The 27,968-nt window shown below is 38.0% G+C and overlaps 2 long non-coding RNA genes across 2 annotated transcripts in view; both read right to left on the bottom strand.

Moving 5' to 3' along the window:
- Window positions 1-27,968, bottom strand: part of LOC140526449 (uncharacterized) — a 150,275-nt gene that overhangs the window by 92,067 nt on the left and 30,240 nt on the right. The gene's annotated exons all lie outside the window — the stretch shown is intronic.
- Window positions 1,073-26,301, bottom strand: LOC140526448 (uncharacterized). Its single transcript, XR_011974373.1, has 4 exons — window positions 26,142-26,301; window positions 25,239-25,378; window positions 2,023-2,114; window positions 1,073-1,457 (listed from the first exon to the last, which is right to left on the bottom strand). It is a non-coding gene; the product is annotated as an uncharacterized lncRNA (long non-coding RNA).

The following is a 27,968-nucleotide window of genomic DNA, read 5'->3' as shown; positions in this document are numbered from 1 at the left end:
TTTCACAGGCTATATGAGGGGCCTCATCCGGCAGAAATATGGAACTCTTTACATCTGTGGTGTACCACTGGTGAGATCCTTCAGCCAAGATTCTAGATCCTACCAACAAAGGTTGTCTTTCAGCTTTACAACACTTGAAAGTGAACTTGGTAGAGGAAATGCTTGATATCAAGTGCTCTAAGGTTGAATACACTTTCCCCAGGAAAGAAGATGGTATAGAAAAGAATGTACCACCAGGAGTTAAAGGGAATCCTTTGCACTTCTGTTCTTGTTTTCTTAGTAAATACAGGTTTTTAAAAGCTCATTTATATTAATTGGTTAAATGATAGTAACATGTTAATCACTTGTAACTAATGATGGGGGAGAACATACCTGAAAGAGGGCTCAAACCAGTGGCATTACAGAACCACCACCCTAACCCCTTAGGTGTACCCCTAGAATCCTCAGGAGGAAAGAAAGTCTTTCTCAGGGACCTGATTCACACATAGGTCCAAGTAGGAATTGAGATAAGAATCCCCAGAGTTTATGAAGTCCACATATATATATATAACATAAAAATTATCCTCAATTTATAGATGAAGAAATTGAGATAAAAAGATGAAAAAACTTCTCTATAAACACCAAGAAAGTGATATAATAATAACAGCTAATATTAATATAGCACTTACTGTGTGCCAGACAATACACTAAGCATTTACAATTATTATCACATTTGATCTTCACAGCAATGCTGCAAAGGAGGCCCTATTATTATCCCTATTTTACAGATGAAGAAACTGAGACAGAGGTTAAATGACTTTTCCAGTGTCACACAGTAATTATCTGAGGCCAGATTTGACCTCAAGTGTTCCTGAGGTCAGGCTCTAGACCTGGTGCTCTATCTAGTGTTCTACCTGGTTGCTTTTGTTTTATTTGATTATTTGGTTCTATTTGATTTATTTTTTACTCCTTGTTTTCTTTGCTCATATTTTTTGAGATTGTTTCTAAATGTATTACCAAAAAAACCCTATTTTTTTTAAAGAGAAAATACCATGGAGTCAGGTAGCAGAGCCGTTCAAAAAAGACACAATGCTTTGTCAGTGACTATAAAGTTGTATTTAGAAGACCAACAGTCCAGCAACAGGAACTGGGTTAGAAGAGTTAACCCAGCAGAGCTCTTTAGAAACTGCCAGAAACATCCAGGGGATGTGTGCAGCAGTAATTGCACTGAAAACCGTCATTAGGCTTTTGGAGCCTTTTAAGTTAGTGTCTCAAACCTCTGTGCTTTGTTCACTCCTTCCTGCCCAGTCTATCTGTTCAATAAGGATCCTTGCTGGTCTCTGACCAGTCTCTATTTCTGGATGTCAAGAGCACCATCACCAGATGGACTTGACTCGCAGGCATCTCCATCACCATTTTTGTGATCCTCCAAAGTCTGGAAAGAAACCCAGGCTTACAGGAAACCTAACAATGAAACCCTGAAGAAATGAATAGAAAATGTTTTACCTTATAATCCTTTAAAGCACCAAGTAAATACTCTATGTAAATATTATTTTGCAAGTAAATATTATATTATAAATATAACTATAGTGAAAAATAATTTACATCATGGAAGCAATTATCATTTAGTCATTGCAATTACCAAAATTAATAACCTCAGTTAATTATCTTTCAGTTATGTTGTTTAAGAAGACTAAACAACATGTCTAGTCTGTGTACTCTTTTTAGTCAGATTTTTCAAAGGGTAAATGGAAAACAATACAATGCTTTTCCATCCAAAATCAATTTATTGGGTTCCCCTTCCTGCTTTATCTACCTGAGTTAAAATACATACACATGGACACAAGACACAAACTAAAAATGGAAAAATAAAAACAATAAGAGATCATGGACTTTCAGAAAAATGCCATCATGGGTGGTTCGGGCAAGAATAGCTACTCCTTTGTGTTTGTTTGGTTTTTTCACCTTTGTAAGCTAAAAGCTCTCTCTTTCATACACACAAAGATGATGTTACTGAACAACGGTTGGTTGGACACATCGTACCTAAAGCGTTTCTTTTTCCAGCAGAGGTAATGCGTTTATACTGAGTCGTCAAGCAGTTTGTTTCATTCTGTTTTGGACAGCAGTTGAGAAAACTAAGGATCAGAAAGATACAGACAATCATTTGGTATTCAGGTCAGTATGATGGAGGGTTGGGAGTGTGTGGTTAACAGTTATCAGAAACATCGGAAATCAGGAATCTAGGCGGTTGACAAAGGTTTGAAGAATACAAAGATATGCTGGAACTAGCTAGAATTGGCTCAACTGACTGTAAAATTTCCAGTGTGAGCATTTACACCTTGGAAATCAACAAACACCACAAATTAGGTCTTGGTTTATTGTTTTGCTTATTTCTATTTAGGAAAATTGTAAAGAAATGTTAATAATGCAAATCAAATTTTAAAATGTGTCATGCATGCATTTTTTTTCCCAGAGAGCCAGTTGTTAAACATTCACCAGCACACCCCTGGAGGAATAGTTAATCTGTTAAAGAGTCAGGAATATAAATAGATAGATGTAATGAGATGAACAGAAGTAATTCCATGGAGCATGTACTCTGATTCCAGGGGGATGGACATGCACTTGGACTTTTTATTAACTGACAGGCACACTTTGCTGAAAGGACATAGCAAGTTCTGATTGTGTCCCTGTGGCTGGTAATTGTGTGTAAGATGATTGGCAATTGAGTCAGGAAGAGTCACCTATTCAGTCAATAGTAGAAAAGCTCAGTGTTCTTTGAGACTCTGCCAGACTCCACTTTGGATTTCGATAAATACAGGAGAACTTCTCTCTGCATAGGCTGCCCCATACCCCCAATCCTTCCATGATGGCTGCAGTTCAAGCATATGAAAACAAGAACATGTGCTTGCCTAGGTGAACCTGAGTCTGGACCTTAAGTCCTGTGTTTCTTTCCCTATCTCAAGAGATAGATGTTTCCAGCCTTGGTGGCTACCTAGAGACCTCAAATGCTCAACAATTCCTGAATCCATGAAAATAACTCAAAGGGAGGTTCTTCCCTCAACTTTGCTACTTCTTTGAAGAGAAAATCATCTTCACCCAAAGAATACTAAAGCTGGAAGTATTAAGAAATACCAAGCGATGCCCTGACTGGTCAATAAATTTGGACCTTATGGGTTACTTGGAGAGTGTGAGCCTGAAGTGAAAGTGAAATAAACACCTGTTTCTGCACAGAGTTGTCTTCACTTCCATAGAAAGAATAAAAGGAGTGATGGTTATCTTTCATGTTTTAAGTATTTGAGCGCTTATGCATCTTTTGTGTTTTAAGCATTTATTTTTCAGCAAAGGAAATAAATAACCATCCTATTCATGGCATCTACTTTGTACATTAAGTAACTTTTCTAGAAGGGACTTTATAAAACCTTTCAGATAGATACCCCTGACATAAGCCATACCTAAACTTTACTGTACAGATTTTTCCTGGAATTTCAGGATGGGGCAAAATGAGATAGAGTGTGAGTTACTCCCTGACCTACTCTTTTGGAGGTCAGGCTTGCTCAATACTGTATCTTGTCCATATGAATCTGTAATAGGCACACCTATAGAGGGTGTCACCATTGGGGCTGTGGCTAACACAGGCTAAGTTAGTGGACAGGAGCGTTTCAGAGGTCAGAAACAAACCAGAGTTAAGGAATACAGGTAGACAAGTAAGCTTAGACACGTCACTGGCAATCAGAACACATGAATGAAATCTAATTTTAGGACAAAGGCACTCTGAGTTTAGTGTTCTTTATATATGTAAGATGTATTGGGGAAACTGTTTACTCTACCCTAACCAACCCCAACTACATTTGCCACAGGGGCTCTTAACCTGGGGTCCTGGACTTGCGTTTTAAAAACATTTTGATAACTATATATTAGTATGATTGGTTTCCATTGTCTCACTATGGATTTTAATTTATGCATTTAAAAAACATTATTCTGAGAAGGCATCCTTAGGTTTTACCAGACTTCCAAAGGAACCTGTGACACACACACAAAATGATTAAGAAGATCTGACCTGCCACAAGGCTATAGGATGAGGCCTGAAGTTTCCCCAATACTTGAGAGAGCTATATGTACCATATATCCTGCTTCATTCTCCCTCTCAAGATTACAGGGCAACTGGTGATCAGTTATATCTACCCCTGCATGGGTGATTCTGGATTATGTTTTTAGAAGGGTGCTCATGTCTTCATCAATCAAATAACTCAACTCACTTATCTCAACCTACTTAGCTACTTCCATTTATCCCTTCAAGCTGTGCTCAGTGAGTAGCCTCCATGGAGTTCATTATTTTATTTTATTTTTTAAAAAATTTTAATCATAGTGGTGACATAAACACAAGCCTATTAGTTTCAAAGCAACAGACCTGTGTATTATGAATTAGTATTTTCTTTTAATTTCTCCTTTAACACTCCTCCCCCAACCCCTCCAAGCAGGAAAAATATATAGCAATTCTTGGGGTGGCATTTCTGTTCTTTCACCTGTCCCTTCCTTGGGATCTAGTATGGTAGAGAATCCATATCAGCTTATAAGTAGTTCAGGGGAAACAAGGAGGGGAAAATATGTTTGATCATTCACATGTAGCATCAACTAAAATCAAATCTTCTTATTCCTCTTTCTGAGGGCTTTAGGAACTGCAGTTCCTTCCTCTGTTGTGACTTCCACTTTACTTTGCTCAGGCATCAACTAGACTCATCCCTCATTTGCTCACACCCACTAGCTTTTCCACTAACGGAACAGGAAATTTCTTCATTGAGTGCAAAGAAAGGCTAAGAAAAACCCTATTCACTAACGCTATTCCTTCTTCATTTTCCTTAAAGTCAACATCCATACAGATCTCATGCACTTACCCCTGAGAAAAACTCTAAGACTTAGCCTTGTGGAACATGTAGTTTGAAGAGAAAATGAAGCAAGAACCCCATAGATTTATTGCATCCTCCCTTCAAAGAAGAATTTGAAAATCACATGGGCTGTGTTTGAAGCCCTTAAGCATATATCAAAAAATATTGTCATTTATAATATGACATAGCCATTACTAATCATCCCAATTTTGTTGTTATTGTTCACTTGTTTCACAGCTTTTTGTGACCCCATTTGGGTTTTTCTTGGCAAAGATGCTGGAGTGGTTTGCCAATTCCTTCTCCAACTCATTTTATAGATGAGGAAACTGAGGCAAACAGAGTTAAATGACTTGTCCAGGGTCACACAACTAGTAAGTATCTGAGACCAGATTTGAACTCAGAAAGATGAGTCTTCCTAACTCCAGGCCCCACATTCTATCTACTGTGACACCTAGCTTCTCCAGTTATCCCAATAATCTAGTATAATCAACATGGCATTTACATTGGAATTACATGAAGTGAGAACAGCAATGCAACATCATCCTTAGCACATGCACAATAAACATGTAAGATAATGTTACATATATCAGCCCCAAACACAACTCTAATACACATATAGTATATAGATTTATATAATATAGTTGCATACTGTTGTATGCATAAACCACTTGCAGAAACATAATTTGCACACACATATGAGATTATCTCCAACTTACTAAAGCACATCAGGCGTTTCCTCCATTCTCTCAATCAAAGTTTGTCCATATTCATGTTTATTGTTTCCATGACATTATCTATCCATCTTATCCTCTGCCAGATCTTATCCTTTTGCCTTCAATCTTTCCCAACATCAGGGTCTTTTCCAGTGAGTCCTGACTTCTCATTATGTGATCAAAGTGTTAAAGCTTCAGCTTCAGTACTTGATCTTCTAGTGAACAGCCTGAATTAATATCTTTCAGTATTGATTGATTTGACCTCCTTGCCATCCAAGGGACTCTCAAAAGTCATCTCCAGCACCACAAGTTGGAAGCATTGATTCTGTGGCACTCAGTTTTCCTTATAGTCCAACTCTCGCTACCATACATTGTTACTGGAAAAAACCATACTTTTGTCTATATGGACCTTTGTCTGCAAGGTGATGTCTCTGCTTTTTAGTATGCTGTGCAGATTTGCCACAGCTTTCCTTCCAAGATGCAAGTGTTTTTTTTAATTTCATGGCTATAGTCATCATCTGCAGTGATCTTTAAAACCAAGAATATGAAGTCTGACACTGGTTTCATTTCTTCTCTCTCTATTTGCCAGGAAGTGATGATACCAGTTGCCAAGATTTTAGTTTGTTGTTGTTTTTTTCTGTGAAGCTTCAAGCCAGCTTTTACTCTCTTCCTCTTTCACCCCTATCAAGAGGCTTTTTAATTCCTCTTTACTTTCTGCCATCAGAGTAGTATCATCTACATATCTGATATTATTGATCTTTTTCCCAGCAACCTTAATTCTGGCTTTTGATTCTTCCAGTCTGGCATTTTGCACGATGTGTCCTGCATATAAGTTAAATAAATAAGGTGACAGCATATAGCCTTGTCATACTCCTTTTCCAATTTCAAATCAATTACATATTCAGTCCTAACTGTTGCTTCTTGACCTGCATGTAAGTTCCTTAGGAGACAAGTAAGGTAATCTGATACTCTCATGTCTTTGGGGACTTGCTACATTTTGTTGTAATCCATGCAGTCAAAGACTTTAGTGTTGTCAATCAACCAGAAGTAGATGTTTTTTCTGGAAATCCTTTGTTTATTCCATAATGAATGAAATGAAAACAATTTGGTCTCTAGTTCCTTTGTCTCTTTGAAAACCAACCTGCCCTTCTGGTAGTTTTTGGTTCACATATTACTGAAGTCTAGCTTGTAGATTCTTAAGCATAACCATGTTGGCACGTAAAATGAGTGCAGTTGTTTGGTAATTCAAATGTTCCGTGACATTGTTGTTCTTTAGGATTGGCACATAAACTGACCTTTTCCAATCCAGTGGCCAATGTTGTGTTTTCCAAATTTGCTAGTATATTGATTACAACACTTTAACAGCATCATCTTTTAGGGTTTTAAATAGCTCAGCTGGAATTCCATCACCTCCACTAACCTCATTGTTAGACATGACTAACTGACTGAACAACAATAAATCCTGTACACATCTTGTTTGCACGTAGTTGTTTTATCCTGTCTCTTCCGTTAGACTGAAAGCTTCTTGAGAGCAGAGACGGGGTTTTTTTGGTCTTTCTTTGTATTCTCAGTTCTCATCATAGTATCTGGTACATGGTCAGCACTAAGGAAATGCTTGTTGAGATCCAAGTATATGCATAGCATAGCAAAAACCAAAACACTATAAAATATATGCATAAAAAATAGAGATCATAAATAACATACACCAATATGCTTTGGTTACATATAAAATATGTATTACATGCATTCTAGCAATGAGTGCCATCTGGCTACATGGGTGGCTTCCATTGCTTCTGAAGCATCATCATTGAGTCTGATTCCTGGCCAGATATTCCTGGCACTTCTATGTGACCTCCTGAGCTTGTGAATGGCCCAAGCTAACTATCAGGACTCAAGACTATGAATGCCACCTGGTCCACAGGCAGTCCACAAACAGAAGACTAGGCAGAAGAAAGGGTTCACCCTGAGTTTTATCCTCCCACCAAACTTCATCTGAATAGAAGTACCTCTTAGGTTGAGACATACTTAGTTGACTTCCTTGACCTTCTAGAAGATATCAAGTAATAGTTTTCTCCTTATCCAAATCATTACTCAGATTCTCACTATAAAAGGCATTATCTCACTCTAATAGTTCATCATCAACCAGTGGGTGGGTATGCCTGAATCTCCATCAACCTTTTTCCTTCTACTCATCAAGCCTTGTGGCTATGGATTCATGTCATTAAGAGGTAGTTGTGATATATTTTCTTTGTAAGGCCCTACCTAACATTTGGTGCTGTTTTGCAAATTAGTAAATTGCCCAATTTTCTAAGCACAAACAGAATGGTTTTCAGAAGTCTGTTACCTTTTACATTCCCTACAAATAATGATCAGCATTCTGTCCTATTACTGAAATTCTTACTGATGAATTGAGGTATCATACCTGGAGGCAGCAAGATGGCACAGTGGAAGGAACACTGGGTGTGCCTAGAGCCAATGAGCCTGAGTTCAAATTTGAGATGGAAACTTAATAGTTGTGTGACCCTAAGCAAATCACTTAACCTCTGACTGCCCCAGTTTCCTCAACTGAAAAATAATAATAGTTCCTATCCCACAAAGTTGTTGTGAAGGTTAAATGAGATAATATTTGTAAAGCACTTAGCACATAGTGGGCAATTAATAATGTTTCCTTCCTTGCTTCAAACCATCACTTGTTGTCATTACTTACACGGAGATCAAACTAAACTATGGGACTCCTTCAGTCAAACTCTTAGCCACAAAACATACCAGTTGTCAATCTCTACATCTTCTTCATCCTATGAGACTCCAAAGCTTGTGTCAATGGGCAAAATGGGCTTTTGTCCAAATATCATCAAGGATTGTTAGAATTATTTGTGTGTTCTAGAAATGTTGTATATTGATTCCACTGAGTCTTCTGTTCAGGTTTCAGGGTCCCCCAAATGCTCAGCACCATGTTGTTAAAATGTTCAAATTGTTGGTTCCCCTGAGAGTAGCAAGCTTCAGTTGTAGACATATGGCTTCTTGCCAAAGCCAACACCTCTTTAAGATGTTTGTTCTCAAGTCTTTACCATGGTCAGAGTGGATCCTGGCAAAAAAGTTATATACAGAGAAATACTTTGGATACAAAACCTTAGCAACTGGAAAATCATTCTGGTTTGTAGATGAGAATAATGTCTGTGCATATTGGGTGAAATGATCTGTTGCCACTAGGGAGTTGCTTACATTTTTCCATCTCCTCCCAGAGATAAAGGTCAATAAACATAAGTTCTATTTCTCCATCTCCTTGAAAAAGTAATTATACTCTTCAAGTATGCAGGACAAGCTGGTAGCACTTTCCTATGAACACACTGAGCACATCACATATCTTAAAGACATCTGCTGCCATTTACTTCCAGTAGAATCTATTTTATACCAGCTCTAGGGTTCTCTCTTCACCCAAACGTCCAAGGTTATCCTATATCATTTTCATGTCAACAAATTAAAATTCCTTAAATAGCACTACCTGCTTCCTGGTGCCATATATGATCTGGTGCAATGCACCATTGTGTAGTTTCATCTTCTGGAGGGAATGAAGGCTATGGAGGGAATGACCCTTTCTATTCTTTCCTTTGCTATTTGATTTGTATCACACCCTGAAGGCCACCATCAAATCACTGGTTATCCAAGAATAGTTAGACAATGGGGTGAGCCAAGATGGCAGAGTAGAAACATGGACCTGCTCTAGCTCTCCCCCCACAGCCCATAAAATACCTGTAAAAGATGACTCTAAACAAATTCTAGAGTGGCAGAAGCCACAAAATGACAGAGCAAAAGAGATTTCGAGCCCAAGGCAGCCCAACACAAGAAAGGTCTATTGCCCTGGGCTTGGAGCAGAGGGCCATGGAGCATAGCATGGACAGGACTGGAGCAGGCTTCAGGGTGCAGAATCATGTGTAGCAGCTGCAGTTCCCAGATTTCTCAACCCACAAACACCAAAGACAGCACCAAGGTCAATGAGAAAGCTCTTTCACCTGGATGACAGGAGTGTATGGCATGGCCCCAGGCTCAGCCCCAGGGCAGCAGCAGCATGCACTATTGGAGTCCTTGGTCCAAAACCCTGGAGGAATCAGGAAGCTGATCTGGGTCTCAGTCCTGAGTGGCAGTCTTGGGGTGAGGTGGCAGTGGAGAGGGAATCCTACTCGCAGATCCTGGGCAGAAAAGAATGCTTGTGGTTGCTCACAGACCAGAGTACAGGCCAGGAGAGGAGTAAACTCCTCTTCCTTGATTGTGCCACCTTGGAGGAACTGAGAATTTACAGGTCTCTAGAGTGTACCCTCCACTTGACAAAGGACTCAAAAGTCAAGTAACTGACTGGGAAAATGCCCCAAAAGGGGGGAAAAATAAGACTATAGAAGACTACTTTCTTGGTGAAAAGGTATATTCTTTCATCCTTTCAAATGAGGAAGAACAAAGCATATCATCAGAGGAAGACATCAAAGTCAAGATTTCTACATCCAAAAGCTCCAAAAAAATATGCAGTGGTCTCAGGCCATGGAAGAACTCAAAAAGTATTTTGAAAACCAAGTAAGAGAACTGGAAGAAAACTGAGGAAGAGAAATGAGAGCAATGAAAAAAAATCATGAAAAGCAGGTCAACAGCTTGGTAAAGGAGACCCAAAAAAATGCTGAAGAAAATAACACCTTTAAAAATAGACTAACCCAAATGCAAAAGAGGTCCAAAAAGTCAACGAGGAGAAGACTGCCTTAAAAATCAGAATGGGCCAAATGAAAAAGGAGGTTCAAAAGGTCACTGAGGAAAATAATTCTTTAAAAATTAGAATGGAGCAGATGGAAGCTAATGACTTTATGAGAAACCAAGAATTTATAAAACAAAACCAAAAGAATGAAAAAACAGAAGACAATGTGAAATATCTCATTGGAAAAACAACTGACCTGGAAAATAAATCCAGGAGACATAATTAAAAAATTATTGGTCTACCTGAAAACCATGATCAAAAAAAAGAGACTAGACATTACCTTTCATGAAATTATCAAAGAAAACTACCCTAATATTCTAGAAAAAGAGGGTAAGGTAGAAATGAATCCACCAATCACCTCCTAAAAGAGATCCAAAAAGAAAACTCCTAGGAATATTGTAGCCAAATTCCAGAGTTCCTAGATCAAGGAGAAAATATTATAAGCAGTCAGAAAGAAACAATTCAAGTACTGTGGAAATACTATCAGGATAACACAGGATTTATCAGCTTCTACACTAAGAGATCAAAGGGCTTGGAACATGATATTCTAGAGGTCAAAGAAGATAGGATTAAAACCAAGAATCACCTACCCAGCAAAACTGAGTATAACACTTCAGGGCAAAAGATGGAATTTCAATGAAATAGAGGACTTCCAAGCATTCTTGTTGAAAAGACCAGAACTGGATAGAAAATTTGACTTTCAAGTACAAGAATCAAGAGAAACATGAAAAAGTAAACAGGAAAGAGAAGCCTTAAGGAACTCGTTAAAGTTGAACTATTTGTATTCCTACATGGAAAGATGTTATTTGTAACTCATGAGACCTTTTTCAGTATTAAGGTAGTTAGAGGGAATATATATATACATATATGTATATATGTATATGTAGGTGTGTATGGGTATGTATATATATGTATAGGTATGCATATGTACATGTATGTATGTATGTACATATGTGTGTATGTATATATGTGTGTGTATACACACACACACACACACTTAGAGGGCATAGCATGAGCTGAATATGAAGGGAGAATACCTAAAAAAAATAAAATTTATTGTTGAATAAAATGTCTTAGGAATAGGAGAAAGGGAGAGGTAGAATGTAGCAAATCATCTCACAAAAAAGAGGGAAGAAAGAGCTTTAATAATGGAGGGGAAGGGGGGGATGGAAGGAAATAACTGAGCCTTACTCTCATGGGATTTGCCTTAAGGAGGGAATAACACACACTCAATTGGATATGGAAATGTATTTCACTCGGCAGGAAGACAAAGAGGAAGGTGATAGGAGAGGGAAGATAATAGAATGGACAGCAAATTGGGAAAAGGGATAATCAGAAGCCAACGCTATTGTGGGAGGATAGGTCAAGGGAGAGAATGGGATAAATGAAAAGCAGGATAGGACAGAGGGAAATATGGTTAGTCTTTTACAACATAACTATTATGGAAGTGCTTTGCATTGTTATACATGTATGGCCTATATTGAATTGCTTGTTTTCTCAATGAGGTTGAGTGGGGAGGGAGGGAGAGAATATGGAAGTCAAACCTTTAAGAATGAAAGCTAAAAATTGTTTTAGCATGTAACTGAAAATTAAGCTATACAGGCAATGGAGTACAGAAATTGATTTTGCCCTAAAGGAAAATAGAGGGAAAAGGGTATGGAAGAAAGGTGGGTAATAAAAGGGAGGAGAGACTGGAGGAAAGGGTGGATGGGGTGTATGCTGTCCTGGGGTGGGGGATGGGGAGAGATAGGAAGAAAATTTTCAATTCAAATTCTTGTGGAAGTGAATATTAAGAACTGAAAAATAAATAAATTATATATCAAGGATAGTTAGACAAAAGGTGTTGGTTTAATGAAACAACATTCACTTCCATACATGGCAGAAGTACCAAATTTCTAGCTATGATTTCCTGTGGCAGAGACTTAGGTTCTTGTATCACTGATTGTCTTTACCCATTCTGTGAGTATCCCCACAGTTTTGTACTCAGATGACCTGGAAGACAGGGCATCTGTACCTACATTGTTAATCTTATCTATTCAACAATGCATTCCTAGTTGACAAATGCTGTTGTTATCTGTCTTTGACAGGTAGCATCCAACTTAACACCGATCAGAAAATGTGGATCCTTTTCAGTTTATTCTTGAAAATGTGCTCCATACACATAGGTCAATAATGAGGATAAACTTCAATGATGGTACACTTCAAGTCTAAGTATAACAATTTGGGTCTAAGATATTAGTCTCACTGCCAGTCCAATATATATTATTGGAAAATATAATAGATTGCTGATGAAGATCAGTCTAATGCAAGGATACTCATACTTTCTTGGTTTGCAGTGCCTTTTATACTCTTAAAAATTAATGACCCTTTCCTAAAAAGCTTCTATTTATGTAGGTTGCTTCTATTTTAACTTGACTATGTTAGAAATCAAGATGCCTTTGTATGATTTTGAAAATAATTTTGGCGTCACAGACCCCTAACAAGTTTCCCAGATCACACTTTGAGAACTGCTGCTATAATGATACATTGCTGATTCCAAATCTTCCAGGCCAGTATCAGTGTGCAAAACAAACACTTGCTCAGGCCTGCATAATTGCATCTGACCAATGCTGATATGTACATGAGACAATTGAGAAAGTCCTTAAAAACCTGTTCACACATCTCCTGACAATCTCCAAATGGTACCCCTTCTGCTTTCTATTCTCCTCAGCCATATATACCCATGATGAGGATCACTGAGAAGCTTAATGATGATAGCATTTTTCTTCACAAATTTGTGACAGGAGTTACCAAATCCTAAATAAATTTTTAGTTCTCAAAATTTTGTAGCTATGGTTAGCTGACAAGTACTTCTGTCTTCCAGAAACCATATCCATTCCCTGCTGAAACACTGTATATTGACAGAGGCTCTGGCATTTGTCAATTAACAACTTTATACCCATATTTTCCAGCAAATACAATATTTTCATTGGCCTTTAAAATATTTTTATAACCTCTTTCCTAAAGATGATGAGATCACCTAAGTATAGGAATACTTCCATATAAATTTTCCATAAGCTTTTGAAAAGTGCCAGACATAATATTATTGTGCCATAAGAAATGGAGAGAGGTACTATTTCAGAAAAACCTTGGAAGTACTAATTCAGAGCAAAGTGACCAAGAAAACGAATTATACAGTAACAACAATATTGAAGAGATCAACAATTTTGAAAGACTAAAGAACTCTGATCAATGCAATGCAAACCAGGACTACAAAGGACCAAAGATACACCATGCTATCTACCTCTTTATAGAAAGGTATTGGATTCAAGATGCAAAATGAGTCATACATTTTTGGCAATGGCGATTTCAGATATTTATTTTGCCTGAGTATCCATATTTATTACAAGGTTTTTGTTTATTTTTCTAATTGAAAAAAGGGAAATAGGAGGCAGAATAAATACATGCTTGTTAATAGAAAAAAAGAAAAATAAATAAAAACTACATCTTTTAAAAGGTGCCAGATACCCTCAAGATACCTTCAAACATAGGCTAAGACTGCCAAGCAGATGAAAAATGTCTTTTCCTTGCCTCCCACTAACATAAGCTTCTAACAGCATCATTGCATAGATATAATATTGAAAACCAGTGGATAAAGCTTTGTACTCAATTACATCCCAATAAAACTTGAGAAATAGATGAATATTTACAAAAATCAAAAATATCCAAATTAACGAAAAAATAAATAGATAATCTAAACAATCTGGTCTCAGAATAAACCATCAATGAATTTCCCCACAGAAACAAAACAAAATAAAAACCTCACAGGTTCAAATATCCCATCTCTGACTATCATCTCCTGCTGTGCATGTCCCCTGAGGGAAGGCTGTCAGGGACCAGTAGTGCTCCTTCCATCAGTACCAAAACAATTTGCTTCGGCTTGCAAGACTGTCATCTTGTTGTGTCCACCTGATCTCCAACCCCAGGTGAGAAGATAAGTAAAACTTTCCTCTTACCTTGTGACTTCTATCTTTTACTGCCAATACTGGCAGTTTCTATCAAGCACAAGGCAACTTCCACCCCTACTGCCAGCCTGACCTCCTGCCTGAGATATGGGAGGAGGAGTAACTTTCCCTTTGACCTAAGGCCTTCCATCTTCTACAGTGTCTGTCCCTTGAGGGAAGGGGAAGAGGAAAGTCAGTTGGAAGCAGGACTTCCATCTCCTGCTACACCATCCCTGCCTAATATCCAGTCTTTGCAAGGAAGAGGAGTAATGAAATATGGTCTTCCACCTAACTGTCTGGCCATAGGCCTTTCATCTCATTTCTTCTCATTCTCTCATTCAAACACAATTCCCCATCCTCAATCAGTTGATTCCTCATTCCTATCCTTCTTGCCTCTCCCACCCCTGAGATCTACCAAATGCCAACTACCCCTTCCTCTGTACCCTCTGGAATGCCTGTTCAATAGTCAACAAACTTCCCTTCATCCTAAATCTTTTCTTCTCTCACTCATTCCATCTCCCAGCAATCACCAAAACCTGGAACCACTTCCTTCCCCATGACACAACCTCCCCAGTTTCCCCTTCTAGTATTGGTTACACCTTCACTCATTCTCCTTAGTTCACTGGTTGAGTTGGTCCCCATTGTCACCTCCATTTCTCCATAACATTCTTTTTGAGTTTCATGTAATTCATCTATACTACTCAATCAAAATCCTTACAGCTCCTGTGTTCAGACCTCTAGGTCACTCCACTGCCCTCTTCAATGTGCTTGATCCTGACTCACAAATTTTCTCTCCTTTCCTACTCCTGTTGTCATAGTAGGAGACTTCAATATATATGTTAACTCTCCCTCAAACAACTCAATTCCTCAACCTACTTGCTTCACATGTTCTACTCTTCCATCCCACTTCAGTCACATCCAAAGATGATCACGTCCTTGATCTTGTCATCACACACAAATGCACCATCATCTCCATATTCAAAAATCTCAAAATCCCCTTAAATAACCACAGTCTATTGGTTTTTCTCCTCTCCCTCTCCCTTCCCTCATCATACCCTACCTTTCATCCACACCATGACCTCTAATCCCTCCACCCCTTAGTTTTCTTCCAGTCCATTTCCCATGCACTAGACGCTGTCTTCTCTTTTTCCTATCCTGACCCCTTGGTGAACCAGATCAGTTTTACACTATCCTTTTCCCTTGAGTTCCTGTCCTCTTAATCATTGCTGATTGTTCCCTTCCAAGTCTTGGCTCTGGATGTCTCCCACCATTCTCCACCTTTGCTTCTACATACATACTGCTGAACAAAGGTGGAAAAAATCATGAACCATACTGATTGGGTCTGTTACTCAACCTCATGTGGGCCCTCACTGCCAGTAGGTAAGCCTTCTGCTCCTCCCTTATCAGCTCACTATCTCATTCTCTCAAGTGATTCTTCCAAACCTTTTTATACCTTCTCAAAACCTCCATGCTCTCCTCTCCTCCCTTCCCCCCATATTTTACAGAAAAAAATCAAGGCCATTCAATATGAGTGCCCTTCTTTCCCCTTTTCCTCATCTTACATCATTCAGATGCCTTCTGCCACTATTTCCTCCTTCACTTGTCTGACAAAAAGAATTATCTTAGCCTGATCCTTCTACCTATCCAAATTTCATACCCATTCCATCCCATCTCTTCCAATAGGTTACCCCCGCTGCCTTCCCTATTCTCTCTCTTATCTTTAATATCTCCCTGTTTGCTGGCCACTTCCCTACTACCTACAAACACGTCTATGTCTCCCTCGATCTTTTCTATCCCTTTTAACTATCCTGTATCTTTTCTCTCCTTTGTGACTAAACTTGAAAAGGCCATCTGCAATACATACATTCACTTCTTCTCTTCTTACTCCCCTATGATACAGCTTTCAACCTCATCATTCCACTGAAACTGCTCTCTCCAAAGTTACCAGTGATCTCTTAATTGCTACATCTGGTGGCCCTTTCTCAATTCTCATTCTCCTTGACCTTTCTGCAGCTTTTGATGTCAATCATACTCTTCTTTTTGACACTATCTTGTCTCTAGGTTTTTGGAATGCCACTCCCTCCTGGTTCATCTCCTACTTATCAAACTGCTTTTTCTCAGTCTCTTTTTGCTGGATCCTCTTCTAGGTTACACCTTCTAACTATAGGTGTCCTACAGTGTTCTGTCCTGGGCCTTCTTCACTTCTCCCTCTATGCTACTTCAATTGGTGATTTCATCAACTCTGTGGATTTAATTACCCTTTTTATGCTCATTAGCATAATCTCTAATCTATCTATCCTACCCTAATCTCTGTTGTGACTTCTAATCTTGTATCTCCAACTGCCTTTCAGACATCTTGATCTAGATATCCAATTTCGCATGTCCAAAATGGAATGCATTTCTTTCCCTCTAAATGCTGCCACCCTCCCCACCCCCCCAACTTTCATATTACTTTCAAGGGCCACACCATCCCTCCAGTCCCTCAGGCTCACAACCTAGGTGTCATCTTTAGCTTTACACTATCTTTCACTGCCCCCCCCCCGCCCATATTCAATCTATTGCCAAGACCTGTCAATTTCACCTACACATCTCTCAAATATGCACCCTTCTTTCCTCTGATATTGTCACTCCTCTGATACATGTAATCATCACTTCATACCTGGATGATTACAATAGCTTGTTGATATGTCTGCCTGCCGCAAGTCTCTCCCAACTCCAATCCATCCTCCATTCAGCCTATAAAATGAATTTCCCAAAGCACAGGACCAACCATGTCTCCTCCCCAGGATCAAATACAAAATCCTCTGTTTGACTTTCAGAGTCCTTCATAACTTAACTCCTCTCCCCACCTCAGTGTTCTTACACTTTATTCCCTACCACATAATCCTTAATGGAGAGACACTGATCTCTTCTCTGTTCCATGAACAAGACACTTTTCTCACTTGTAGGTATTTTCTCTGGCTGCCCACCCCCACTCCCCATGTTTGGAATGTTCTCCCTCCTCATCTCCAACTCCTGACTTCCCTGACTTCCTTCAAATCCTAACTAAAATTCCATCTTCTACAGTCTTTCCCAACCCATCTAAATTCTAGTGCTTTCCTTCTTTTAATTTTTTCCTGCATATCTTATATAAAGCTTGTTTGCATATATTTGTTTGCTTATTTTCTTCCCCATTAAATTATAAGCCGATTGAGGGCAAGGATTATCTTTTGCTCCTTTTTGTATTCTCAATACCTAGCACACCATTGTATGGCATGCAGTAAGAGATTAATAAATGTCTTGACTGACAGATGGATTTATAAGTGAATTCTATTTGACATTCAAAGAACAAATAACTCATAATAAATAGTATGCAAATATGTAGATAGAACTATATCCAACTATTTCTATGAGACAAGCATGGTTCTGATATGCAAACTAGGGGAAAATAGAGGAGAGAAAGAAAATTATAGATCAATATCAGTACTGAATGATGTTGAATAAAATATTAGCAAAGAGGATATAGAAAGGTGCTCAAAAATTTATTCACAATGACCAGGGTAAATTTGTACCAAGAATTCAAGAACAATTCATCATTAAGAAAACTGTAATTATAAAATATTAAAACAAAAACAATTTTGAAATCACATGATTTATAGATATAGAAAAAGTATTTGACAAGACTCATTTATATATTTTTAAAAAAAAAACTAAACTAAGAACCTGGGAATAAATGAACCTCTTCTTGTTATGATAAACAATGAACAAACAAATTAGAAGCCAGGTTTACTATTCAGTCTGTGGGCACAGACCAGATCCAGTAAAGGAAATTGACTAGACCCTTAAAGGGATGAAGCCCATGGCCTTTGTCTGTCTAATCATCAAATGAGCTGACGACCATTCCAGATTCTCTCTTGGGATTTAGGGAAATTTAGATGCTTTAGCCTCTGTAACCCAAGAACTCAAATGGACACTTTGATGAGTTCCAATTTTGGCTCTGGCATTTTTTGGATAGCCTTAGTAAATTGCTGGAGATTTCTGTCTTGGGTTCTCCACTTGTGAAATATCTTCATTTTTAACAGTGCTGTGTGACTTAGTTGATGGTGATTTGTGCTGTGTTAGTAAAGTGCAAGGCATCATTATTGGCTGTTAAATCATGTGTGTTAAATCAGTAGGTTGGTCCATGTGAGGAAGAGCAGCAAAACAAGATAGGGAAAATTGGGAAAGAAGGGGTGCTACACTCTCTCATCCCCTACAGTGGGGAAAAATGCATTGACCTGGAGGAGTCAAATAAACACTTTATTACTACCTTAAAATGATGAAATTTGCTTATAGGATTTTTCCAAGTAGTTGTGAATAGGCTCACAAACAGCCCTGTGGTGCACAAAATTTTTCATTCTGTCATCATTGGACAGCATGTTTCAAACGTTAGTCCTAACTTCACCCTCTTCAGAACCCATATAGGCAAAGACAATGCCAATTTCTGTCTAAAGCCAAACGCACCATGTTCAGTCTAAAGCAAATTCCTAGCCAGGAAGGGCATATAATTTATATGAAGAGTTGAATGAATAACATGTACTGGTTTACATGGCTATAAATATTCTTTATTCTCCATGAGAATAAGTTTGTATCCCTACAGACAAATAGTTTTAGAAATAAAACAAATTCATTCAAAAGCCAGATTTTTTTCCCCCTTTAGTCAATTGGTATTGCATGTTTCTTCCTAAATCTTCCTAGACAAAATAGAAATGTTAGTCCTACCTAAGGTCATTAGCATCCAAATACACTCTCTGTCTATGAGATAAACAGGATTGTAGATGAGAATTGGCTTCCAGAGATGACCCTGCCCCTTAGGGTCATACATGGAAAAAAGGCTTGGTGCTCTTGTCAGGTTCTCAGTTCTTGTGCCACATTGGGCAAGCCAGTTAACTTCTTTGGGTCTCAATTTCATCATAGCTTCAAAGAGAGAGAGTCAGACTGGCTAGCTTCTAAGGTTCCTTCCAGATTCTATGATTCTCTAGATACTTAAGTCGCAGTAGATGGCTGAGAGATAAGTATACTGTGATTGAATCTTAGAATCTTAGCATAATAGGCAAGGTGGTTATGGTATAGGATCTACATTTCTCTAGATATCTGGGGCCATTGTCAGAAAACGCACTGAAAGAACAAGGACCCCATGAGACCATGAGTGCCCACTGCAGGTTGATTGTGTCAAGGGGATAAATAGAAGACATGGGAGAATAATAGTGGTCTCTGTCAGGTTCTCAATGTTGTAAGGCAATAGTGTAATCTAGGATCCCAGGAGTCCTGAGCATTTATAAGGACCTACAGAACAAGGAAATGAGAAATCCTAACTGAAAAAACTGATTAACTGTGACCGTATCTATGGACAATAGATAATATTCAAGGCAAACTAAGTCAGGAGCTGCACTGGAGATGGCTGCAAGGAATCAAGGGAAGCAGGAAGCTATCTAGACACAGACCTGACCAGAACCAGTTTAAGAGTATGATCAGACTGCTGTGACTTTGCCTAGTTGTACCTTCCATATCAGAGTTGTAAGTTGCCATGGAGATCAAGTTACATACTGGTATCCAAGATACACATAGGACATCCAGGTGGAGGCCTCCAGCATACAATTAAGAAAGCAACACTAGAGATTAGGAGAGAAATTAGAGCTAGATATATAGATTAGGGAGCCATGATAATTGAACCCATGGGAGCAGAAGAGAAAGGATATAAATAAAAAACAGACAATGTGATATAGTAGGTTCTTCAGGTCACACCCAATAATCCATGGGTATCCCAAAGAGCTCTTTCCTGGACCCTCTTATTTTCTCGCTCTGTACCATATCTATTACCATATTTATGCTAATGATTCTCAAATCTATATATCCAGCCTTAATCTCTCTGCTGACCTCCAGTCTCAATTTCCAATATTTCAAATTGAATATCCTGTAGACATCTTAAATTAAACACGTCCAAAACTATACTCATCTTTCCACCCAAACTCTCTCTTCTTCCTCATTTCCCTATTGTAATTGAGGATACCACCATCGTCCTAGCAATCTAGGCTCATAACTTAGGTGTCATCCTTGACACCTCACTTTCTTTTATCACCTCCATATCCAATCTACTGTCAAGTCCTATTGATTTTACTTTTGTAATGTTTGTCATATAAATTTACTTCTCTCCTCTGACACTGCCATCACCCTGGTATAGACACTCAATGTTCAGACCTGTACTATTTTTTTTAACTTTTAAATATTTTATATTTTTCCAATAAAGTATAAAAAATTTTTTAATTTTTTTTTTAAATTTTGGGTTCCGAATTCTGTCCCTTCTTCCTCTCCCCACTTATTGAGAAGGCAAGCAGTTTGATAGAGATAATTTATTTGCAGTCATGCAAAACACATTTCCTTATTAGTCACATTGTGAAAGAACACAGACCAAATGCGCGTGCATGCACACGCGTGCACACACACACACACACACACACACACACACACACACACATAAAAAATACTATGCTTCAGTCTGCATTCAGACTCCATCAGTTATTGGGAGGTGGATGGCATTTTTCATTTTAAGTTCTTAGGAACTGTCTTAGTTCATTATATTGCTGAGAAGAGCTAAGTCATTCACAGTTGATAACTACACAATAGCAATCTATTACTGTGTACAATGTTCCCTTGGTTCTGCTCATTTCTCTTTGATTTAATTCATGTAAGTCTTCTTAGGTTTTTCCAAAAGTATTCTGCATATCATTTCTTATAGCATAATAGTATTTTGCCACAATCATATACCACAACTTATTAAACCATTACCTAATTGATGGTCACTTCCTCCACTTTCAGTTCTTTGCCATCACAGACAGTTGCTATATTTTTGTACATGTAGGTCCTTTCTGCTTCCTGCCCTCCTTTTTAATTCTCTTTGGAATACAGAACTAATAGTGGTATTGTTGGATCAAATGGTATACCCTTTGGGCATAGGTCCAAATTGCTCTCTAGAATGGTTGGTTCAGTTCGCAACTCCATCAACAGTGCATCACACCTACACTTTTGAAATAACGTTGGTTTGTTTCCCCATCACAAGTCTTTCCCTACTCTAGCTCATCCTCCACTTGTCTGAGTAATCTTTCTAAAGTGCAGTAAACTCCAGTTACTAGCCATTGCCTCCAATATCAAATATAGAACCCTACACCTAGTACTGAAAGTCGTTCCTAACCTTTCCCCTCCTCCCTTTTCCAGTCACCTTACACCTTACATTTTCCTACATGCTCTACAACCTGGTGACACTGGACTTTTGTTGCTCCTCATACAAGACACACCATCTGCAGACACTGGTCACTTTTGCTTGCTACCCTTCATGCATGGGATGCTCTCCTTCCTCATCTCTGCCTTCTGATCATCCTGGTTTACTCCAAAGCTCAGACAAAATCTTACCTTCTACTGGAAGTCTTTTCCAATCCCCCTTTAATTCCAGTGTCTTCTAGTGATTATTCCCAAATTTATCCTGTATGTAACCGGTTTGTACATGGTGACTTACATATTCTCTCTCCCATTAGAACTCCTTGAGAGTAGGGATTTATATTTTTTTGCCTTTCTTTCTATTCCAAGTGCTTTACACAGTTCTTGGCACATAGAAATTCACTTAATGAGTTTTTATTGACTGACTGACTGACTAAATGGAAGGTTGACTTGGAGTCAGGAAGACCTGGGCTCAAATCCTGCCTCTGACATTTGCTATTTGTGTGACCCTGGGCAAGTCACTGAACCTCATATAATTCCCAAGAATTTATGTAGCAAATCATAGATAAGTTTTTATTTGAGTTTGGTGGAGACAAATTCCTGTGTGGAGCATTCTTTACATTGACAACATCACAAATCCTTCTCCTACTTGGAAATATTTGGCCATTGTCTTTTCATATTGAGGTCTTTTTGAACTTTTTTTGTCATTCAATATGTTTTTATGCCTCTCAACCTGGTGGAAAAAAACATTGAACTTGCTGTCAGAAAACCTGGATTTGTGTATCATCAATTCCAGAAGCCACTGGTAATTTAACAATAGGAAAATTATTGAAGCTCTTTGAGACTCAGTTTTCCCATCTGTAAAATGAATATGATGATATTTAAACTACCTATTGCACAGGGCTGTTGCGAATAAAGTGCTTTGTAACCATGAAATGGCTATAAAATATGAATTATTATTATATAAATGTGTTGTCCTAAAGGAAAACTTTCAACATACTGGATAGAGCTTCTATGAAAGAATATGGACAAGAGTCAAAAAGGACTAGAAAGGGATGATTTATTGGAGTAAACATCAATATTCATGAGATCACAAATCTAAGGAAGTATTTAAGTGAGTGGTGGTAATAGCAATTAATGATAAAAATGAGAAAGATAAGGAGAAAAAGAAGAAGGAGAAAGAGGAAGAGGAGGAGGAAGAAAAGGAGGAGGAGAAGAAGGAGAAGGAAAAGGAGAAGAAGGAGGAGGAGGAGGAAAAGGAGGAGGAGAAGGGGAAGAAGGAGAAGAAAAGAGGAGGAAGAAGGAGAAGGAAAAAGAGAAGATGAAGAAAGAGGAGAAGGAGAAGGAGAAGAAGAAGGAGAAGTAGAAGAAGGAGAAGAGCTAACACTTACATAGTACTTACTATATTCCAGGCATTGTGCCAAGTGCTTCACAATTATTCTCTTATTTGATCCTCACAACAATCCTGCAAGGTAGGTACTATTAGTACCACCTCCCCCTCTCTTCCCCACCGCTCTCCCCCCCCCCCCCACCATTTTATACATGAAGCAAACAGAGGTTAAATGACTTGCCCAGACTCACACAGCTATTAAGTATGTGAGATTTCATTTGAACTCAGCTCCTAACTCCAGGTCCAATGTTCTATCCACTGTCCTACCTAGCTAGATTTTAACAAGGACCTTGGACTGTATTAAAATTTGGAAATTTTGTCTCTATCTCCCCCCCAAAATTAGTAAAAACATGCATCATTAACAATTTAAAATATATTGCTATATCATCTAAATTTTTATTAGATTATTATGGAGACAGGTACTAGACCTATAATTTCCCTGGTATAGGGAACTCCCTAGTGAGGAACTTCCTCCTACTAATGCATTTTTTTCTGAATTGCCTAGGGCCCTTAATACAAGTTAAGTGACATATCCAGGGTCACTTGCCCAAGGATGTGTGTATATACATATATAGTTATACATACACATATATGCATACATATGCATATACATGTGTATGTGTGTGTGTGTCAGTGATAGAACCTAAAATCAGAGAAGCAGGATTGAATATTCATATTTATTTAAGATTTTCATTTAGTGTGTGGGGGTTTTCTCAACGGGTATGGGGGGAGGTGGGAGACAGAAAACAAATGCTTCTTAATTGACAATAAAATACTTTTGAAAGAATAAAATGCCCAAAGGGTATTATTTTCTTTTTAAAGTTTGATAGATTTTTAAATAATCATTTTTATGATAACAATCCTTTGGAAATGCCAAGACTAGGGATTTAATGAGATTACCTATCATAACCTTTTTTCCCAGTAAAATAATAAGTAAAATATATGAACAGATCAGAGATGCATGATTAATCCTCTCTTGTCCTTCTAAATTTGACTTGTTTCTCTTTTTCTATTCCATTAAGTCCTTTGACTGTCAAGGGCCTTTACCAGCTGAAAGAGACACCTGGATTCTAGTTCTGAGTTCCTACTAATTATATTGCCTTGGCCAAACGATTTCACTTCTTTGAATCTCAGTTTCTTCATCTGTAAAATGGGAAGAATAATACCTGCCTGGCTTGTGTCACAGAGTTTCTGTGAGAATCAAATGTGGAAATGCTTTGAATTCTGCAAAATGCTAAATAAATGTAAGATATTATTAATACCAAGATCCCATTTCTCACTTCTGTATAATAGCCAGGGAGTTAAAACTTGAATCCTCAAATCCAAACTGTCCCTTCCTACTTCCCTCACCACTCATTCTATCTCCCCCCCTTCCCTATACTATTAGAATTATAATTCTTAGGCTTGGCTTAGAAGCCTAGTTACTTACTTTAACCCTATGACTCAGTCTTTCCTTATTCAAATGGTCCCAACTGAGTGTGTCCTGTGGCATGCACTTGAGCCCATGCACACATGCACGCACACAGACACACAGACACAGACACACACAGACACAGACACAGACACAGACAGACAGACACACACACACACACACACACACACAGAAGTTCTTACAAATTTGCGTGAGAAATGAATAGCCCTTAATCAATTGTTGGCTGAATTTTTGCCCAACGTCCACCTTCCATATTTTATTGACAACTACACCATCAGCCTGTCACTTTCCTTTTCCCTGCATGAGACACCTTTTCTCCCGGTCAGTACTTGTTGCCCCTTCCTGCTCCTCTACATCTCATACCATTCTCTCTCAAAAAATAGGTAAGTAATTTGGGAATAATGGGAAGCTGTAAATCTTATTTTATAAAGTGTTAGTGTTTTATTCCAATGGCATTATTAGGACAGAGTTATGGGAAGAAGGTGTTAATAGCCCCTTAGCTTGCATTGGATGTGAAAATGGAGTAATCTTATTATTGGAGAATAAGATTGAGCTGAGAAACTCATTCGTTAGGAAGTAATACAATTTCAATAAACTCAACTCAAATAAAATGGTTGGCATTCAGCCTATGAGATTAATCTTACTGGTATTTTTGCCCAAGTGAGCATACAACTTGTGAGATTTATTATCTTTATTTGTTCTTATTTTTCCATTCTAAACATTGATGCCTTTTTTCAGATTACAGTTATTTCCCAATATAGTCTCCTTCCCTAACACACACACACTCACACATACCAAACCCTCCCTTACAACTAAAAATTATTAGCTAAAACTAACAACAAAGCAATCACCTCTGAGAACATGCAGTGCGCTACTCACCCATAGTTCCTTACCTGTCTGCCAAGAGGAAAGATATTGTTTCATCATCTATTCTTCCTGAATGAAGACTGTTTATTGCAATTTATCTGAGTTCAACTGACCTTTAATATTATTTTCAATTCCATCATTGTAATCATTGTGCCTATTGTTCGACCTGTGAGATTTAAATACCATTTGAATTCCCATAGTACATGAAACTGAAATCTAGGTTGAAATTTAGCCACAGATCTGATTGAGAAGCATAGGCTTCCTTCTGCAGCACAGAGCAATACCTAAAAGGGAGGTCCCTGACTTGTGGACCACAGACAATTGCTGAGGCAATGGCATCATAGAAACAGGTTCCATGAATCCCTATGTACATCAAGTATATTCATTCAGTCATGTGTTTTTCAATTAAAGGCTATTAACAGTTCAACTATTCTCACATGAGGACATACAATATTTTTTTTCAATTAAAGGAGGTCCTAGTACTTTAAAAGATTGAGAACCACTGCCTACAAGAACTGCCCACTGCTTTTAGGCAGGAAAGAGGCTATTTTGCAAGTGGATGGAAAAGACAGATTTTTTGTAGTTTATTGGCTCAAGAGGTAGACTTAGAAAATTCTGCCTTTTAGGTCTTTGCCCCTCAATAGATGTGATCTCAAAAGTAGGTCCAAGTGCAATTTATATCCTATTTTATACAACTGATCATGTCTCTGATAAATTAAAATTATATATTAACCTTGTTAATAAGAAAATGAGAGAAATTTCAAAAAACATTATAATTCATACAGGAATATTTAGAAAATAAGCTCAGTCAAAAGCATTATTAGTAGAGATTTACTTCACCTCTTTCACAAAGCCCTCCCTCCAGACCGTACATACACATACTCTACCAATTTCTAGTCCCCAGTGATCTCTCCCTTCTCTGAACTTACTGTGCTGCAGGAGTGTTAACTGGATGATTTAGTAACTTGGTTGCTAGGGTAACATTTTCCTTATTGGAAGGAAAACATCACAGGCTTGGACGCAGATTTCACAAAAACCAAGGAGGAAAAGATGTAGAATGAATTTTTCTTTTTCCTTTCTGTTTCTGATCTGGAAAAGAAAAATACTCAGACTAAAGAATGTAGAGGGAAAAGAAACAGTTTGAAGTATTCCTTAAGATTAGGAAACCAATTCTAGTTGATCTAGCAATTAGAGAGATGAGCACTGACAAAAAGAAGCCAAGCCATCAACATACTGGTCTCAAGGAAGGCAAAAGGAAAAAAAAACACATTTTTTAATGGTCAAGCCATGAATGATGTGCCAAAAGAACATGGACAAATGAAAAACCTATTGATTTTCAAAACCTGCAAATACCATTAAGTTAGAGAAAGCAAAAATTTTTCTATAGGTTCAAGGGAAAGCAAAAGTTAGACAGTTTCTGTCAATAGTTGATCAAAGTAGGTGAAAGTATTTAGCTTATAATTAACAGTTTATTGCTCTTAATATTGATTGCTTTTTGAATGAGTGAATGAATGAATGGAAAAGCAGTTAGTGCTTACTAAGTGCTAAGCACTGTGCTAAGTACTAGGGACACATACATACATACATACATACATACGTACACATATATGCATACATGTGTGTATATATACACACAATATGTATACACATACATATATACACACATGCACTCATATATACATGTATACATCCACATATACAAACATAAGACAGTACTTGTCCTCAAGGAGCTTATACTCTAATAGAGGCAATGCATATATATCAGTGATCTTCATAGAAATGAGTATCTAGGCATTCACAGGGAGAGTAAATTGTGCCAAAAGACAGATAACTGACACATGGTTCCTCAGGAACAATGGTATTGTTGATTTGATTACTGAGCCTAGAGCAAGAGAGGCAGAGGAAGGAATAGGATGACACACAAGTATGGCAGCAGGGTAGATGGCAAGGTTGTAGCCTGAGTGGATGGTGATATATAAAGCATGGCCTAGGCTGGTAGTCTGGGGCTGGTTAAGTAACCAATTAAGATAGTTCATATAATACATAATAAATCTTGATAAATTTGCAAGCCAAAAATAACTAGTGATAACAGATTGCTATTGTAATTAGTAAAGATTCATGTCATTATAGAAAATTATATTTGGATATGAAACAGGTAGGAGGAACTCTGACCAGTGCCTAGTTCCATCCCATCAGCCAACAAGTATTTATTAAGCACTTTCTATGTTACAGGCACCATGAAAATTACTAATGATAAAAAGAAGAGCCATCAAGATCTTGGACATGCGACTCAGGCATTCATTCCATATTGTTCTTTTCCTTGAGTTCTTATCCTATTTGAACCTAAAATTATTTCTCTTAGAATAACATTTAGGGGGGATGTACAGATATAGATCTAGCCTGGTACACCTGGTATTCTCTGAGAGCAGACCAGTCAATCTCATGGTCCCAATCTCCTAAACCCCTCCAGGAAAGACTCAAAGTCTCCCTTGGAGACAGTTGGAAAGAATGGGCAGAAGGGACTCTAAAGTAATCAATTTCTACCTTCCTGTAAGTCACGTCTGGACAAACTCATGTCCACACACCTAACCTCCATGGGCACGCACACATTACAATATCCATATAAGAGTGTTATTTATTCACTCTCTTTTAGACAACCCTCTCCTATACCTATCTACCATGGCCTTTCCTTTCCCTTTCCCCATGTTGCACATTAATCTGTCTGTATTGTCATAATTTAATATGCCCAGTTTAAT

Source organism: Notamacropus eugenii, chromosome 2 (assembly GCF_028372415.1).
Source record: "Notamacropus eugenii isolate mMacEug1 chromosome 2, mMacEug1.pri_v2, whole genome shotgun sequence".
Classification (NCBI taxonomy): Eukaryota; Metazoa; Chordata; class Mammalia; order Diprotodontia; family Macropodidae; genus Notamacropus; species Notamacropus eugenii.
Note: the sequence above shows the minus strand (reverse complement) of the source record. Positions and strands in the feature narration are given on the sequence as shown.